We start from the raw sequence: 18,721 nt of genomic DNA on the forward strand, positions 1-18,721 counted from the left end.
AACACACTTTAGCCGTGCAATGCCACATCGTCATATAGTATACATGGTTGTGTTTTTTGTTAGTAGACTCTCTCTGTCCAAAAAAAGCTTTGAAGTTTGAAGATATACTCCAAACTTATTAGGATAAAATTGGAACGATATTGAGAACTTATTAGGAAAATTTTTGTTGTTTGTTTTCAATCGAGACTATTAATTTTTCATATGCTACACTTTTGTTTGCAGAACTACTTTCCTAAAATTTTGGCTTTTTGCGTTGATATAGATGTCCGATTGAACTGATCTCTTGCATGAGTAATCTATGCAGTAAGACTTATTAAATGAACGGGCTCAAATCATCGAAATAAGGTAGTGGTGGACTCCATTTCTCCTCACACAATGATTACGCGAATTCACTAGATAGGGCTTGAGAATTAGACCGAGTACAGGAATAAGGGCCGTGTTACACATGGTATACTTTTCTTCACTTTACAGTTTTTCTTCTCCTTCGAGAAGGCCCCAGTCCTCTTGCTGGCTGCTTGTTGGCTTTTGGCAAAATGAAAAGGTCTCATCAATTAAATCAACCCACCATACACGACCAGAAAATTGAGTGTATATATGTCATTGCAATGTCCGGTTAAAGTACGTTAGAAGTGAAGCAATTGAACTTTATTATTTCCCCTAGGAGCCCTTTCGTTTCATTTGACTAGTGGGATTTTTTCCTCAGGGTTTGCCACAAAATATAAGATCACACAAGTTACAAATACAGAGTGAAAACCATGGATACCAAAAAAAAAAAAAAAAAAAAAAATCCATATTGAACTTGAACTGAAAATTTAGACAGTAACACCAGTGGTGATAGAACTCTAGGGGAGTCTATACAAATGCTTCTTCAGGCTGTCAGTGTTACATGTTCAATAAAGCTATGGGTACATATGTAGTGTCATTGTTAAGGGTCATTGCATCTGCAATCCCTGTCCTTCACCCAGAAATCGCATACCGGCAAACTGGGAATCGACGTTGCTCTTCATCCAGGGCACGACGCATTCTCCATGAAAAACGTGATTGCATGGGGTAACCATCGCCTCCTGTCCAGGCTCAAAATTTTCCAAGCAAATGGCACACCTGTAATAACCGCGGCATTGTCTCTATAATAAAGGTTCAGTGATCTCCATCTTCTCCTCCGCGTGGGGATGTAAATTCCTTTCCTCAGCTGCCTTGAGGCCTTCTTTTGCTCATCTTGCACATTCGATTGCCGGTTGATGTCATCAGGACTAGAACATGCATTGGAGAATAAGGTGTGGCACTGAAACTCAGCAAATAGACCAATATTTGGTATTAAGAAATTAGTAAGAGCCAGCAGAAAAATTCGTAAATCAAACTCAGCAAATAGATCAAACTCGATCTTGAATGGGGCCTTGACATAAGGAAAAGACTAGGTTGCATTCTGTTCCAGTAGTCACTATTACTCCAGTCACAGGACTCGGTATCCCTGTCCAGATTGTCAATTCTCCGGCAGTGGCGGAGCTAGGATCTTGACCCCGGAGGCGGAATAATAGACATATATATATATTTATTGGGATGTATACTTATTATATCATAAACTTTTTGTTTTTCAATGCATTATAGTTTTACATTAAAATGATCATAGCCTAATGCAGTTAAAATATATCAATCATATTTTTTTTTCTTTAGGCAACTTCCACAGTGACGTGATTTTTATTTATTTATCAAAAAAATTGAAAAATGAGAATGTAAAATAACTAATTTTTTATTAAGCCCCCAATCCACATTCCAAAATAAGTACTTGCAAAAAAAAATAAAGACTTATTTTCAAGCTTAAAAATAATGGATTTATGAAAATAATTTTTCGTTCTTGTTGTCAAAGAAGATGTCACACTCACGATTGGCATCTTTTTGTTGTTTCGGTATTCCCCTGATTCTTCTTTGCTGACATGAACCGTTATTCTTGGCTCACTTAAAGAGATGATGCCCTTTCATAGATTTGAAGACTGTAAACTGAAAAGATCAGAAACATTGAATTTGAAGAAAGGAATCCAATTCTTAAGTTTTGAAGCAAAGATATGCCAAAATTTGGCCTACAATTTTTTCCGCGTATAATTTTATTTTCTTCTCATTTCCCCATGACGAAGCCACAAAAATATAGTGATGCAGGAACATGCTAGGGAAATGAAAAGTCTATTTAAATTAATTTTCTTGTGTCTTTGAAGGCCTCTTGACTTCTACGTCTTGTTAATTTGTGTTGACTGTCTTGGAAGTATGGTTTTCTTTGAAAAGTCTTAAAGCAATATAGGCTTATTCAATTCGTTTTGGGATTTGAAGGAGATTTGAGTGGAGAGATAGAGATAGGGAAAATGTATTGGAGACCGTGCGCAGAGGTTTAAAGCCCTCAAACAAATAAGCTCTTAGTCGAGAGGGTAAACGTAGAGTCATCTATTGTAATCTCTATACATCTTTGTAAATGAAATCTGCCAGCAATTTTTGAGGAATCTAAAAATATTATGCAAGTTTTCTTCTTGCTTTGAGTTAGTGATCCCTCCTAATATCAAGTTTGTGGTTTGTTCGCTTGAGTGTAAATCTACATTAATGCGTACACCTACTACTATAGTAAAATAAACAATTTGCTTTTTAGTTGATTACCTTTTACTAATGTTTTCCTTTTCCCCTCTTGGGGTTAGGGTTAGGGTTAGGTTTTAGGGCTTTTTTGAGATTGGGCTTGACCCATTTGTTGTACTCTGGCTTGGCATGTTTTTAGAGTTTGGCCTTTGGCATTCTTGGGTGTTTGGGCTTAGTTTCTTTGGTTTTATATAAACTTTTGATTGATTTTTCTTTGAAAAAATGACGGCTAATGACATGTTTTGATAATTAATATCCGTCAAAGACATTTTCAGCATTAACAAATGTTCTTAGTTTGTCCTAGGCAGATATTAATTATCAAAATACATCATGGGCCGTCATTTTCCCTCTTTCTTTCCCTCTCCCCCACTTAATGTGTCCATTAAGAGCCCGTTCCAGAAACAAAATAAGAACTTATTTTTTGTGTAATAAGAAGGCTTGTTCCTGAAAATAAGAAGGCTGCTACTTATTTTGAAAGAATTTATATAGGTACCGACCGGCCGGGGAGGGAAATCGTACCGGCAGCCGCGCCAGGCCGTCTCCGGCCACCGGACGGCCGATCCGAGCCGTCCAAAAATTTTTAAAAAAAAAAACGGAAAAGAGGTGCTCGGATCAAGCACCCTACACAACTTGGATGCCGTTGATTCCAGCGAGGGCCCCCTCGTTTTTTTTTTTAGAATTTTTGGACGGCTCGGATCGGCCCTCCGGTGGCCGGATACGGCCTGGCGTGGCCGCCGGTACGATTTCCCTCCGCAGGCACCCATTATCATAGCAACAGTCTTATTTTTTGTATAAGGCAACTTCAAACTCAAGAATTATGTGTTTACGCAAATAATTTTTCTACCACTATGGATCTTGTTTGATAGATCTCATTGAGATCTTTAATACGGTGCAAAAAAAATGATTTTTTTTTTCATTTACATTATTTTTGAGTTTGAAAATGTGAAAAGAACTTTTTATTTGAATTTTGTGGAATGACCCTTCTTATTTTTGAATGAAAAGTGACAAAATAAGTACTTATTTTTTAAGAAGATTTCCGGAACGGAGCCTAAGTTTCCCTAATAATATTTTGTCGTTTCAGGAAAAAAAAGCTTTTCCCCTGTCAAGTTGATTTCATTTAAACAACGTTGGTTACTTTTAAATTCTTTTTTTTTTTTGAACGGCATTACTTTTAAATTCTTACCTTTTTATTTTTCAAACCTCTGTTTTTTTTATTATTTTTGTTGAAAATTTTATTGTTACTATCTCTTTAACTTTCTCTTTTTTGTTCTCTCCTCTCATCTTCCAATTTCTAACTGCACAAAAAGTGAAATTTTAAGCCTTTTGTAACTCTTTTTTTTTTTTTTTCAATGTTAATCCTTTTCGTGAGCAGTATTTTATATAGTCCCAACTATGTAGGAGTAACTTTTTTCATGTTTCAGCAAAAATATCAACGACAAGTGCTGGATTAGAAATTGTGGAGATGGATTATGATGACAAATTTTCCTTTTGTCCCCTCTTATATTTGTCTTCCCCATATATTGCTGGAGAGCATACTAGTGAATTTTACTTCTAATTAAGAAATTGAAACAATACATTTTTTTTATATATTTTGAGAGATCTGATTAGTTGGATTATTTATCATCAAGTGCTAAAAGAAAGAGGTCTCAACGCTTAGAGCAAGTTTACCGGTCAAGGTAAAAAAGCTTTTTAGCTATTTTAGCTCATCAAAATGCGAAAAAGTGTCTTGCAGCAGCCTCTGTAAACAACAAGGTAGAGTTCCTCCATCTACAGTTGTACGCTACTAGTACCTAAGGACTCTTCATTTGGTATGTAATTTATAACATTATTTTCTCTCTCCTCTCTCAGTCCCTCTCTCTTCCTCTTTCTTCTTTTTTGAAAAATTTGCACTTTGGTGCATCGTTGAAAAAGGAAAGAAAATATATTTTAATAAAGAATAGGTTAAATAGATAGTGTTGGTATAGTATTGAAAGAAATGTGAGTAGGGAAAATAAAAAAATGTGCACTGTTTATAGGTTTTTTTACCTAATGACTAGTAAACTTGCTCTTTTAACGCACATTGATGGGGTGAATTGAGTACAAAATATAGTGATTTTTGAGATTTACAAAAATTCCATTCAAATGTATGCGATCTTTAAATTTTGTTAGGTAATAGCTAAATGGAGATGACACGCAGGCAAGGTGTCACCAAAAGGGTATTTTACTTTGCATCTAAATAAAAATAAAAATAAAATACATAGTTGGTCAATTGCAAGAGAAAAAAGGTGGGGTAATTTTAATTTTGATACACTAGATTGATTGTAAAATTAAAGGTGATCGAAGGTGGATTAGAGAGGCGGTACAATTATTAATAAGTAAAAAAAAAATTATCTATTTTTATTTTGCGTTATGTTTCGTGGTGCAACTCCTTTATTTTTTTTTTATTAGAGAGGCGGTACAATTATTAATAAGTAAAAAAAAAAAATTTCTCTGGATGGATAATGAAGAGGATTTTCTTATGCAAATGGTCTTAATCATTTTTTGGTTCATCATCTTTTGCTTGTTTAGTAATTGGGCAAACACTATTATACATTGGTATGATCTGAGTACCGGTTGATCGGTGGTCGCAGGTATGAAAATTTGATTAGAAATTCTATTTAGTTATATATTTATGTCGCTTTCGGTTACATGTTGTTTAGGTCAGAGTACCACATTAAATGTACTTATCGAATTTAGATTGTTTTTTTGTTGTGATTGGTGGTTGTAAGCTATTGTATGATTTTTAAATACGTGTACTGATATAGGTAAAACGCCTTCTTCGAGAGAATTTGGGTCGTTCGTGAAGTGGTCAATGGTAAAAAAAAAAAGGGTAATCCAATTTATAAGTTGCGATCAAAATGTGTTTTGTCGCATCTTTACGCACGAACAATTGCTAGTTAATCAATATGTACGTAAGCCAACTCCAACATGTCGAGTTACAAAAGGAATATGCATATAAAAAAGAATGCATTCGTACAACAGGATTGCATGATGATGGTTTGTGAAAAGACTTATATGAGGTCAATATATATATATATATATATATATATATATATATATATATATATATATATAATTTTTATTTTTGCCACAATGATAATTGGTGATATTATTAACTCATCAAAATAGTACATCAAGATGATGATTTATCCTTGGACAGCCGATCAAGTAACCAAAACAGAAGGGACTCAATCCAAAGACTACTTCCCATACTAATTAAACTTTTTCAAGCAAGAGAGTGGACAACTAAATTAGAGGTCAATAATAGTAATATCTTGAAAGCTACCAATTGGTTATTGTATAATAATATTTTGCGTACACTCAGGCAAAGAGTAGACATTTTTATTAGGTACTTTTTTTTTTTTGGTCACAGAGGAATAGTTCTACAGCCAGGTTACTAAACGGATCCGATTGCATAATCCAAACCTCTGGGGGAGCTAGCGCGCGCGGCCACACCAGTTACGGCCTCCCACTTTCTTCAGGGTACTCATCCTATGGGGAATCGAACCCCATACCTTGAGGGTCGGAGTACTCAACTGATTGGAACTGTTGTTGCATATTGGTTGGTTTCTAATTAGTTGGCCGGTTACTTGGAACTACATGTAAAGTTTTCAACTTGGCAAAGGAAAATGCAAAGCTTTTTCCTAAAAGAATTTTTCAAACACCATCCAAAGGCTTCCAATGTCACCCTTAACCACTGTTGCAGCTGCCTCAACTAAACACCCAATGCTGCCTTGCCGCTGCCTCAAAAACAACCGATAGAAGAGCCCCAGAGCAGCCCCGAGACAACTCCGGCTCGGCCCGAACAGCACCTAAAACGCACATCTGAATTATTGCCCCAAAATCAGGCGCCCCCAAGGAATCCCACATCAATCTGTAAACAATCCCTGAATCGAGTCCTAATCGATCAGCCCTTAAATCGCATCCAAAACATCCCTTGAACACCACCAACGAACCCCACTCTGACTCATTCTCCTTCACTTCACCGTCGTCTTCTCCACATGATCGAAGACAACTAGTTCAAACACGACATTTTATCAATCGGTCATACGAGGCTAACGACGAGAATGACAAGAAAAATAAAATGGGACTAAATGGGACTGTTTACCACCCCACAAGACTCCTAATTAAATTGGTAAAATCTTATTCCACTCAGCTATCTGTGGGGACAACTCTTCGAATTTCAAACAGAATGTGACTAGCTTTTCAATTGAGGACGGGATTGTCAGAACCTTAACCTTAGATTAGCTATATTCAACATACGCTGCGAAGTTAATCGGTTTGGAACTTGATTATCTATTCATTTGTAGTTTGGCGAATGTAGTTGCACACTTTGATAGTTTTGCATTTGCGAGGTTTTAGCCTTCGTACTTGAGATGCTAGACTTCCTGACTGATTATTGGATCAATTGTGGAATGACAATTGTCTTCTTTAATGTACTTCTCTCTTCTTTTCTTTTTTCTTTTTCTTCATGGAAGTGAATCTTACCTTGTTTGACCAAAAAAGAAATTATAAAACATCACTTCATTTTTTTTATTGGGAAAAAAAAAAAAAAATTGGAACTCTAACCTCTGCTACATATGGGGAGAAGAGATCTTCGCCCTCCAAGGGAAGATACACCTAATACGGACATACTCTAGCTCCCAAGCTATTGTACCACTCTTCTTCCTAAAATTTCAATTAGTTTAATTACCAAATTGTTTGAGTTGTCTACGATTAACAAAACAAGATGATAAATAATTTATTAGGCGTTTACAAAAAAAAAAAAAAAATCGCTCTGTTTGGCTAACCGGAAAAGAAGAATCCAACAAATTGATTTTTTATTTTTTCCTACTTAAATTCAAGTTTTGAAGCACCACATATCAGTATACGTACAATACTAGTCAGTAATCACCAAGTACGTGTTTGCGATAAACGTGGATACATATTTTCGACTGTAGCTTCCGATTTTGTTGCCATTTTTTATTCTGGATTTTAGTGGAAGTTGAGAAACATGTTCGTTGCAGCTTCAAGATTATGAGAGTTTATTCCATTTCTTAAGAATTTATTACTGTTGTAGAATCCCAAAAGCTACCCAAAGTCCCAAACCCAGTTTTGGAATTTTGAAATTTTCTTTCTTTTTTTAGTTTCTCAGAAACTGTAAATTCTAAAAATTAGTTTTGTAGAATTTTTGACAAAAATTTTAGCTAATCAAATTTTTAGAAGCTAGCTAAAAATCTGTCAAAATAATTTTTTCGCAAACACCCACATAATATCTCCTATTTAACTCAAAACTATTTTTCTATAGCTACTATTTACCCCTCAAACATCCCTTATGCGTATGCAAAAAGAGAAAAACTTATTTACGGAGGGTTCCGTAAATAAGTTTTACGGAGGTGAATCGCTCACCTCCAAAAGTTTTTGGACGGTCTAGTTTTTCAGGAAAGTTTAACTCTAAACTCTTCCCCGGAAAACTTCTTTAAAATCCGGATCATTGATTGCTGAGACGGACGGATGAGATCATGCGACTTTGTTAATAATCTATTTACAGCGGCTCCAAGAATAAGTATTTCTGATGCAAAAAAAAAAAAAAATCCATTTACCTTTTTTGTGAGTGGATGACGTAGGGAGTTCTGAAGTCCTACGTCATTCACTACTTTGTATTGGAAAGATTCTCCTCTCTTGTACTCAAATACTTGAAAGCTATTTTGGAACCAATGCAGAAAAGGAAATATTAGAATTAGAAGTAGTGATTTCATCGTGCAAGTAAAATTTCGTGAACTTTGAAAGCAAGGTCATCAAGGGCCAATGTTTAGGATTGTTTTGTTTGCTTCTTTGTCATCTGAGGGGTGGGTTCTCTTCTAGGTACCTTGCTTGCCCTAAGGCTTACATCTGAATTGTAGTAGTAGCATTATTAAAAAGGAAATAAAACATATATTGTAAATAAAATGAACCTTAATTCTTATTGACCAAGCAACCTGCAAAATAAGAAAACTAGATAAAAAAATAAACGAACTAGGAAACTATATATACACGCACACACGCACACACATACACACACACACACTTCTAGAAAATCTTGACAAATAAAAAATTCCTAGTAAAATACTAATTTTGAAATAATAAAATAAAATTTCTAGATTTGTAGATTACTTAGAATACTGGCTTACATTCACAGGCTAGACACCCTAATTGGTATCGATATTGTGGCCTGTCAAAAAATTGGTATCGATATTGTAAGGTCGCTCTCTGACCTAGCGGTTGCTCCCCTTCATGTTCTTGCAAGGCCATCAAACAATAATACTATTTTGATTCTATCTATGAAATCATGAAAAGTCCTTCTAATTGAACTATTACGAATAACATGAAAGTATCTGATGTTGATGTTGCTTTCTAATGATTTGCTTCTATCTTGCTCCAATTAAAAGTGAGGCATTATACGATGTAAGAACGTCTCCACCGCCTATTAAACCTATAACCTCGTTATTACGCATCTCACATGAGCTTCTGCTTATGCAAATATTTCCATTTTTTTTTTTAGGAAATAGAGGGTATAGCGCCATCCAAGGACCGATTCAAGCGGGCTCACACAGGGGCACGTGCCTCCGCTCAAAATTAAAAACAAATGTTAATATATAAACATACACACTTGGATATATCTCAAACTACACATAAAATTAATTTTATGTCTGAATTTTATCATATCGTTCATTTATATTTGTTGATTTATGAGCTATTTGTCTATTTGAAGCTATTCTTTCTTAATTTTCTTTATTTTTAACCGTCTGAGAGAAATATTTTAAAATAAAGTTATTAACAAAATTAGTTCGATCATTCTAAAACTTGTCTTGTTCATTTAAAATATATTTTAAAATTTTTGTTTGAGATTTTGTGCTCATTTTTACCTAATTTAACTTAAAGTAAGCGTTATAAACTTTTGTAGTTAGTAATGCATGCCTTAATTTTGCACGATTTTATTGTGGCTGCCTAAAAAAAATAAACTTTCGCCATTATGATTAACAGGTGCCCCCATTAGGTTATATTCCTGGATCTGTCCTTGATGCCATCAACTACGCAATGCTCATTCGTGCTATGTGGAAACTCTTATGTTGTTTAATGGTTTGTAATTATAATACCTGTACACTTATGATCTCTAAGATTATGTTAATTACTTTACATTTTCGCATTATTTGAGTTTTATTGTTCGAAATAACGTCCCTAAACATTGTTTTTAATTAACAGGCCTTCAACAGCTTAACACTTGCTTGACTAGTCACAACTTCCGGGACAATTTTGGGTCGTGAAAACTACAGCATTGCATGATGATTGGAGCCATTGGATTACAAACTTTAAACAATCAAATGCCCGAAAAACTCATCTGCATCGGGAATCTTTCCTTTGATCCTTCGTCATCGAAAATCTTTCCTTTGAGCCAGTGGTACCTCTTACGTTGTCACATCATTGTCTTAAATTATTACAACCGGAAACAGCAAATTGATCTGGTACCGTATTTAAAAGCTAACCATTCCAATAATATTTCATCTTTTTTGATATGCTTAGAATTGTTGAGAAGCCAAGAGCCTATTTCGCTCAACTCTTCGTATTTTTTTGAAGGTTTTATACTTATTCAAAAAGAATTCACACTTTTTGAAGGTTTTATCCTTATTAAAAAGAATTCGCGTTCGTTAGTTTTGCGCCAATTTTTTGTGAATTATTGATTCGTCTCGTTAAGAGGAATAGGAAAAGTAATTTTATTTTATTTTTACCTAAATATTTTGAAAAATAACAACTTTTCAGCAGAAAAAGAAGTTGATCTTTTTTTTCCCGCTAAAAAGTGATTATTTAAAAATTTTGTTTTTACTTTTTCAATTTCTTTCGTCGAGACGAATCAATAATGCATAAAAATTTAGCGCAAAACTAACGAACGCGAATTCTTTTTAAATAAGAACAAAACCTCCAAAAAAAAAAAAAAACTTTTTGCTTAGTGGAAACTTTTTGCTGGATGGGTTTCAAATACTCTTATGCTATCAGGTAGACTCACTCTTGTGCAATCTGTTTCATCAACCATCCCTACTTACTCTATGCAAACTATGCACTTGCCTGCTTCTATGTGTGAAAGACTTGATAGGTTGAACAGAAATTTCCTATGGGGCGATTCTCCTGACAAAAGGAAAATTCATCTTGTCAAATAGGATAAGGTGTGTAAAAGTAAAGAATGTGGTGGATTGGGGATTAAAAAAGCCAGAAATCACAATATGGCTATCCTTACTAAGCTTGGCTGGAAAATTTCCAGTCAAGAAGAAGGAGGATTGTGGGCTGCCATTCTTAGAGACAAATATTTGTCTAACCATTCCATATCATCTTGGCCAAGAAATCGGCCTGCCTCATATATTTGGAAGAGCATTGTGGACACAAAAAAGGTACTTAAACAAGGGATGAAGTGGGTAATTGGTGATGGTAAATCTGTGAACATATGGCACGACTGGTGGTGTGGGGACAAACCCTTGGCACTAGCACACCCTGGCGTGCATGTTAACTCCAATCAAAAGGTAGAAACGTTAATAGTGAATGGTACTTGGGTTCTGGATGAAATAGCTCCATATGTAGATGTCGATACACTTGATTGTATAAATGCTATAAACATTCCTGTCTACACCCAAACTGCTGATCATACTACTTGGGTAGGATCTGGAAATGGCAATTTTACTGTTGCTGCTGCTTATGATATTATTAACAAGGATGCTCTGGACTTGAAAGGTTGGAAATGGTTTTGGAAACTTAAAATACCAGAAAAATTCAAAACGTTTTTATGGATTATCTTTCACAATAGCCTTCCAACCAATCTTCTCCGGGCCAAAAGAAGTATTGCAACTTCGGACTTATGTCCGAGATGCAGTATTTTTTCTGAGAGCATCATTCATTTGTTTAGGGAATGTAACAAAGCTAAGGAGCTTTGGAGACACATCCCTTTTGGCCATCTATTGAGAGGGGACACGGATATACCAATACAAGATTGGATCTCTCTTAATATGAGAAGCCAAAGACTTGCAGGGCATGGTAACAATATTCCTTGGCACTTCTTGTTTATTACCTCGTTATGGCAGCTTTGGAAAGATCGAAACAAAAAAAGCTTTGATAACATTGACATCCCACCGCTTACCAGTGCCAAGACTATTATTGCTTATGCCCAAGAAATTGTGGATGCTTTCAAGTCCCCTCTCACTAATGGCTCGACAAGATCTTGTCTTAATTCTTGGTCTAACCCATCTGCAGGAAATGTCAAACTGAACACGGATGGATGCTGGTATGAATCGAATGGAACAGGAGGGTTTGGAGGATTATTCAGAAATCATATGGGAGATTGGATCATGGGATACTATGGCAAGCGAAGCTTTCATTCAAGCTTGGAGGCAGAGCTATGGAGTATATACAAGGGGCTGGAAGTCATACTAGAAAGGAAGCTGGAAAATGTGAAGATTGAATCCGGCTCTCTCGTAGCGGTGAACCTCACCATGGAAGGAAACCCAGGCAATCATCCCCAGAGTGTGCTGCTGAATGAAATCCATGCCCTTCTGACTCAGACTGACACTACGATTGGGCATATCTCTCGTTCGGCCAATCAATGCGCCAACCACCTTGCCAGGATGGGTGCGGAACGCACAGAAGAGCTCGTGTTTGTTATGGACATGCCCATTGCGATGAGGGAATTTGTAATTAGAGATAGCCTGAATATCAGGCAAGTGCTTGACCAGGTTGCGAGCTCTTGTGCTCTAGTATTTAAAACTCTAGTTGTACTCTTATGTGGTTCTCTCTTTAAGTTTTATTGAATTTTCCGATTGACCGAAAAAAAAAATAACGTGTAATTAAGTTGACCCAAGTAACTGGTTGATGACTTAGAACATTTAACGACATGTAGAAGTGATCAAGTTTTACTTGCTATTCCAACTAATCTCACAAGAAAAAACATCCAAGTCGAGTTTAATTTGAGCAATCTGTATTCTTGTGTTACATAATCTTACAGTGCTAATTAATCAAGAAGAACTGGAATTTCAACCTTCCTTCTCTCTTTCTTTCTCTAACTTTTCTTTTCTATGTCTTCTCTCTACAAACATCTGGTAGGGTTTCCTGGTAGGGGGTTGGGGCAGCCGCCTCACCCCACCCCACCCCCCACCCCTCCATCACTGGCCGTCCACTCTCTACTACGTTGGGTCGCTTGGTGAGATCCTCCGACGAATAAGCCCTTGGAACTGGAGCGGCGGTTTGTCCGGTGACATGATTACGACTGAGGTTCTTTTTCCTCCTCCTCTCTCTTTCCAGATCTATCCCTCCCTAAGTTTGGTGCTCCCCGTCGATGGCGCCAATCGTCTGCGTGAAGTCCTTCTATGTGCTCTCTTTTCCAATCTTCCTCACCGTGCGAGTTTTTTTGGCGTTATCAGGTCGGCCCAGCCTTGTCGTTTGGGTGTCGCTTGTTCGAGCCTTGACAAGGTTGTTGTTGTGGGAAGGAGATAGCTGTTGGTGTTGCTGGATGGTGGAGTGTGGTTACTGCGGTGATCTGCGATTTCGGTGATTGGATTTAGGAGTGTAGATATGTTTCTATAGGTTTTGGTTTGTTTTTCTCTGCTGCGTTTTTTTTTTTTTTTGTGGTTTCTTACCCTGATGGGACTGTTTCCTCCCCTTCGGAGGTTTTCATTGATTTGGTTGTGCGATTTTTCTGTGGCGAATGTTGTGCCCAGAAGGTTTGTGTGTGGGAGTGGGATGCTTTTTTGCTGGCCTCTCTCTTGTGGCTTGATTCGCCCGTTGTGTTGTGAGGATCTTGCTCTTCTTGATGTATTGTTTCTCCTATCAATGGAACCTCCTAACATTTTGGCAAAAAAAAAAAAACACAAAATCAAGTAGAACTCAGCAAATATGTGTTCGATGTAATCGTCCAAATAATCTCAAGCCATTAATATTTACTATATAGGGATCAAGACTATTCAAGAGTCGAGTTCAAATACTCCTTTGATATTCTAGACTGACACTACTCAAATTGTGCTAATGAAAGATTTTGTCTAAAAGTAGTCAGTAATTGGAAGGCCTTTTTTATGTATGGAGATAGAGTCACAGTACTTAATCATGGGATATTTGTATGAGAAATGCTAGGAGCAAAGAAAAATTACTTTGAAAGTATCTCGAAAAGAGCAACTAGTAGTTGAGATTCACTTTGATGTGTGTGACCCAATTATCAAAGTGATTCTCAACCATTGATTGCTTTTTTCGGAGTACTTTCAGGATAAGTTTTTTTTTTTTACATAACATTCCCTTGTATATGATCATACATGGAAATAACTCATCAACATTCTTTTTTGAGGAATGATTGGATAAATGAAATAGCAAACATGAAAGTGTCCAGCAAAGAGAATGGACATTAAAACCAGAATTGCGATGTGGATGAAGTCAAAATTTGACATTAAGGTTTATACCGTGGAAGATTTTTTAAGGGATATCTCAATGGAATCTGAAAGGTGAAATTGTAATTTAGGTTTAGGTGTTTACATCCAACTATCTGTTGGATGTTTGTTTTATTTTCTTTTTCAATCGCTCCCTCGATGTATCCCTTTCGAGTTTATAAAAGTTTTGTTTGCCGAGCCAAAAAAAAAGAAAAAGAGAATGGACGGCTTAGATTTACACCCGAAGCATGCAATGAGGTCACCAAGCCAATCGATTTGCTTCGTCATTGGACCGCCACCGCAGTCGCCTTCCTTTTGATAGAGAACCATAACCTCCACCGTGGTTGAAATATAAACAAGCACCTCAATGATGAAGGAGAAACCAAGAGAAAGAAAATGAGAAAAAATCACGATGAAACTCTCAGATTTGAGATTGAGAGAAAAAATCCTCACTATAAAGTAGGAGTCATTGAAAGTGATAGAAGCCATAAATAAGGAGGAAGGGATAGACCCATGAAAAGTAAAGCTCTCCCTTCCTGCCGCTCAAGGGTGGTGAAAACCCTAGGAAAGGGAGGGAAAGGATGCTAGGGTTTTTTTTAGAGGGAGATGCTCGGAGTTTCTCCCCTAACAGTTAATCAGTGAAGTAATCTCCAATTGGTGAACAATGACAATTTTTTCCCTCTTTTGATCTGTGATTTATACGCGTATATATTTTTTGTTTGGATCGAATCACTGAACTTAATTTAGGTATATTTGTATATAATCACCAAGAAAATAACTCATGAATATTATCTGCGATAAAATTGATCAGTTGCCACAAATAAAGCAATAAAGTAAATAATTTCAAAGTCTTTAGAATTAGTTTTTTCTTTCAAATCTCAACCATTGAATTCCATTATTTCTGCAAGTTTCGCCCCTAGTAGTTAATCAGTCAAATAATCTCCTATTGCCGAGAAACTACAATTGACAAGCGGAGAAATTCCTTTGTATCAAGAGGCAGCCTTCTTAATTAAAAAAAAATTATTTACTGCTTCTGAGGTATCGCCAAATGGTGCTCGAACACTCATATATAATAAATGTGAAAACTTTATATCCATCTCAAAACCAATTGGCAATGAGTGAAGAGGTCCCAGATGTTATTAAGTGATCACCCATTCCACTCCCAAGCAATGTGGGATTCTATTTCCTTATCGATGATAGGACCCAAAAGTGGCCACACGTGACAGATCTCAAATGCGGCTGCACTTGAGGGGGGATGTTAAAGAAATAGAATTCCACATTGCTTGGGAGTGGAATGGGTGATCACTTAATAACATCTGGGACCTCTTCACTCATTGCCAATTGGTTTTGAGATGGATATAAAGTTTCCACATGGTATCAGAGCGGGGCCCGTTCCACCCCACATTTTAAAAATTAACAATCCACACCCCACGATGACAGACCAGCACAAAGGCTGCACCATGATAGGACTCAAAAAGTGGCCACAAGTGACAGACCTCAAATGCGGCACATCTGGGACCTCTCCACTCATTGCCAATTGACTTTGAGATGGATATAAAGTTTTTACAATATACATTCCTAAGGCATCTATGGATAAGCGTTTGACGGCATATTTCCGTAAAAATATTAAGGTTTCTTAAACTAAGGGGAGGTGATCGCACTGCAAATTAACCAAAAATAAATTTTCAGGAAAGAGGGGTAGAATCACCTCTTTGGATCCCGAACTCAAATTTGTGCTCCCAAAAATTTAAATAAATAGAACGTAATCCAAAATATATAATTTGCTGAGAAGTTTGTTTAGCCTGAAAAACATATTGAAGCTATACAGTTCAAAGAAAATGTTTTTGTACTAGCCTCTAAACAAATTGCATGCACTTAGGCGGAGGTGTCAAACGGGCCGTGTCATGCCGGCCCGGTCCGTTTAATTACTTCCGTGCTAACTGTGCTTCGTACCATGCTCGGCTCGCTTACTTTATTGTGTTGTGTCATTTTTTAATCGAGGCATGTCATGCTGGCCAGTTTACTTTATCGTCCTGTGCTTGGCTCGCTTAATTTATCGTGTCGTGTTATTTTTTAATCATGACATGTCGTGCCGTGCTGTGCCGGCCAGTTTATTTTATCGTGCTGTGCCATTTTTTAATCGTATCGTGCTGTGCCTGCCTGTTTGCTTAATCGTGTTGTGCCATGTTGTGTTGTTTTTTGATTGTTTCGAGTGGTGCCGTGCCCATATTGTGCTGTTTTTTGATCGTTTCGTGTGGTGCCATGCCCATGTTGGCACATCTCTGACCAAGTTTCGTCCGAAAGGAAAAAAATTAGTATTTGGTGTGCCATGCCCTTTTGTGCCCGCGTCGTACCCGTCTAAGACCATGCCGTGCCTAGCCCATTTCAATGTCGTACCCGTCTATAACCGTGCTTGTGCCGTGCCATATTTAAACCTGCAGTATAAAATCGTGCTCGTTCCGTGCCACATTTAAACTTGTCATGTCGTGCCTTGTCAGTCTGGCCCGTTTGACATCTCTACACTTAGGATACCTTTTACGGGGGAAATTGATATAGAAAGACTTCAAACCTGTTTTCCGTTGGGAAAATGACGGCCCAGGACGTGTTTTGATAATTAATACCTGCCAAGGACAAGCTAAGAACATTTGTTAGTTTATATATTTTTTACCATCATTAATCCTAATCTACTCAATCTTAGGGGAACGCTCTAAAATATGGACGAAGCCAGCACCGAGAAGTTAAAAACCCGTAATTCTTAAGTCCGCACCATTGGCCATGGTGAGAATCACGACTACGACATCAATGGCGGAGGGAATTTCTCTAAGATTCCGTGACCACTAGAAGCTTCAGGCTCATCAAAACCCATTTTTTCCCAGCGAAGAAGGTCCCTGACTCCCGAATCGCAGCAATTGGACGAAGCCAGCACCGAGAAGTTGTTCGACGGAGCAGCAACTTGACTAAAATAAAAAATTCCTAGTAAAATACTAATTTTGAAATAATAAAATAAAATTTCCAGATCTCTAGATTACTTAGAATACTGGCTTACATTCACAGGCTAGACACCCTAATTGGTATTGATATTGTGGCCGGTCAAAAAATTGGTATCGATATTGTAAGGTCGCTCTCTGACCTAGCGGTTGCTCCCCTTCATGTTCTGGCAAGGCCATCAAACAATAATACTATTTTGATTCTATCTATGAAATCATGAAAAGTCCTTCTAATTGAACTATTACGAATAACATGAAAGTATCTGATGTTGATGTTGCTTTCTAATGATTTGCTTCCATCTTGCTCCTATTAAAAGTGAGGCATTATACGATGTAAGAACGTCTCCACCGCCTATTAAACCTATAACCTCGTTAAACATGTATCTCCAAGTTCAAGTGCTTAATTTTACATCCAAGTTCCAACGTCCATCCTTAAACATGTATCTCCATGCAGTAATCCTCTTGTTTTTTTCAAGGCTCCTCCTATTATCACAACCCACGCTAGCAAAAAACATAACCGCCAACATCGCCAATAAAACCTACACCAGCTTCCTCGGCACCAAGCCCGGCTGCCAAAAGAAATGCGGGAACCTAAGCGTCCCTTACCCGTTCGGCATAGGGGTTGCCTGCTCCTACGATTCGAACTTCACAATCAACTGCACTACTGATTCAGAGCCCTTCTTGGCCGGCTTCGGGGTCCTATCCATCTCACCAACCCAAGTCCGGCTCCGAAACCTTGTCTCTTCTACGTGCTACGACCAGTTCGGGGCTGTGACCAATTTTTCTGAGGCCGCGACCTGGTTCCAGTTGGCCTCGCCATACACGTATGCAGACACTGAGAATAAGTTCACGGTCGTCGGGTGCGATGACTTGGCCCAACTCGAGGGGGCTACTCAAGATGTAGGGATCCTTGTTAGTGGATGTGGGTCCGTATGCCCCAACAGTACGGTCAGGATTGATGCAAATTGTACCGGTGTTGGTTGCTGCAAAACCGATATTCCAAAGGGGCTGACGGGGTACGCGGTTTTCTTTGATACCTTTAACAATCATTCCGAGGTTTGGACTTGTGTATTCCTTCTTAATTTCTTTTCTTTTTTTCTTTTTTTTGGAAAACCACAAGTACTTATTGGGTACTCCAACCGCCATGCAATACTCAAGTTACAACTACAAACTTGTGTACCAATGCGGAGAGTATCATGGCAGTGCCCCATACCACAGGAGCACTGACTAAATCTTAGTTGTCATGCTAGATTTTCAAATTGGTTTTGAATTGAATTTAAAGCGATGAGATATTCATGAATGAAACTAGAAAGAACATGTAAGATTCACGAGATGATAAATGGGAGTATGCGTGTTGTTTGATTAGATAGTTAGCTAATTTAACCGAAAGAAAGTTAGAAGAACTTTTATGTATATTTTTTGAGTGAAAAATCTTATAGAAACATATAATTTATGGATTAATATTTGTTGTAACGAACGCTATGAATGCAAGCTAAGAACGAGAAATTGAAAACTAAACAAGAAATCACAAAGACACAAGATATACGTGGTTCCCCAAATTGGGTACGTCCACGGGCGAGGAGAGAGAGGATTCACTAACCAACGTGAAGAAGAGATACAAAGAGCCGGCTATGATCCGTAACTCGTCTAGAAAGGCCACCAATATGACAGCCCCAAAAGGATACCATAGAAGTT

The sequence above is a fragment of the Rhododendron vialii genome, chromosome 4a (genome assembly GCF_030253575.1).
Source record: "Rhododendron vialii isolate Sample 1 chromosome 4a, ASM3025357v1".
NCBI lineage: Eukaryota > Viridiplantae > Streptophyta > Magnoliopsida > Ericales > Ericaceae > Rhododendron > Rhododendron vialii.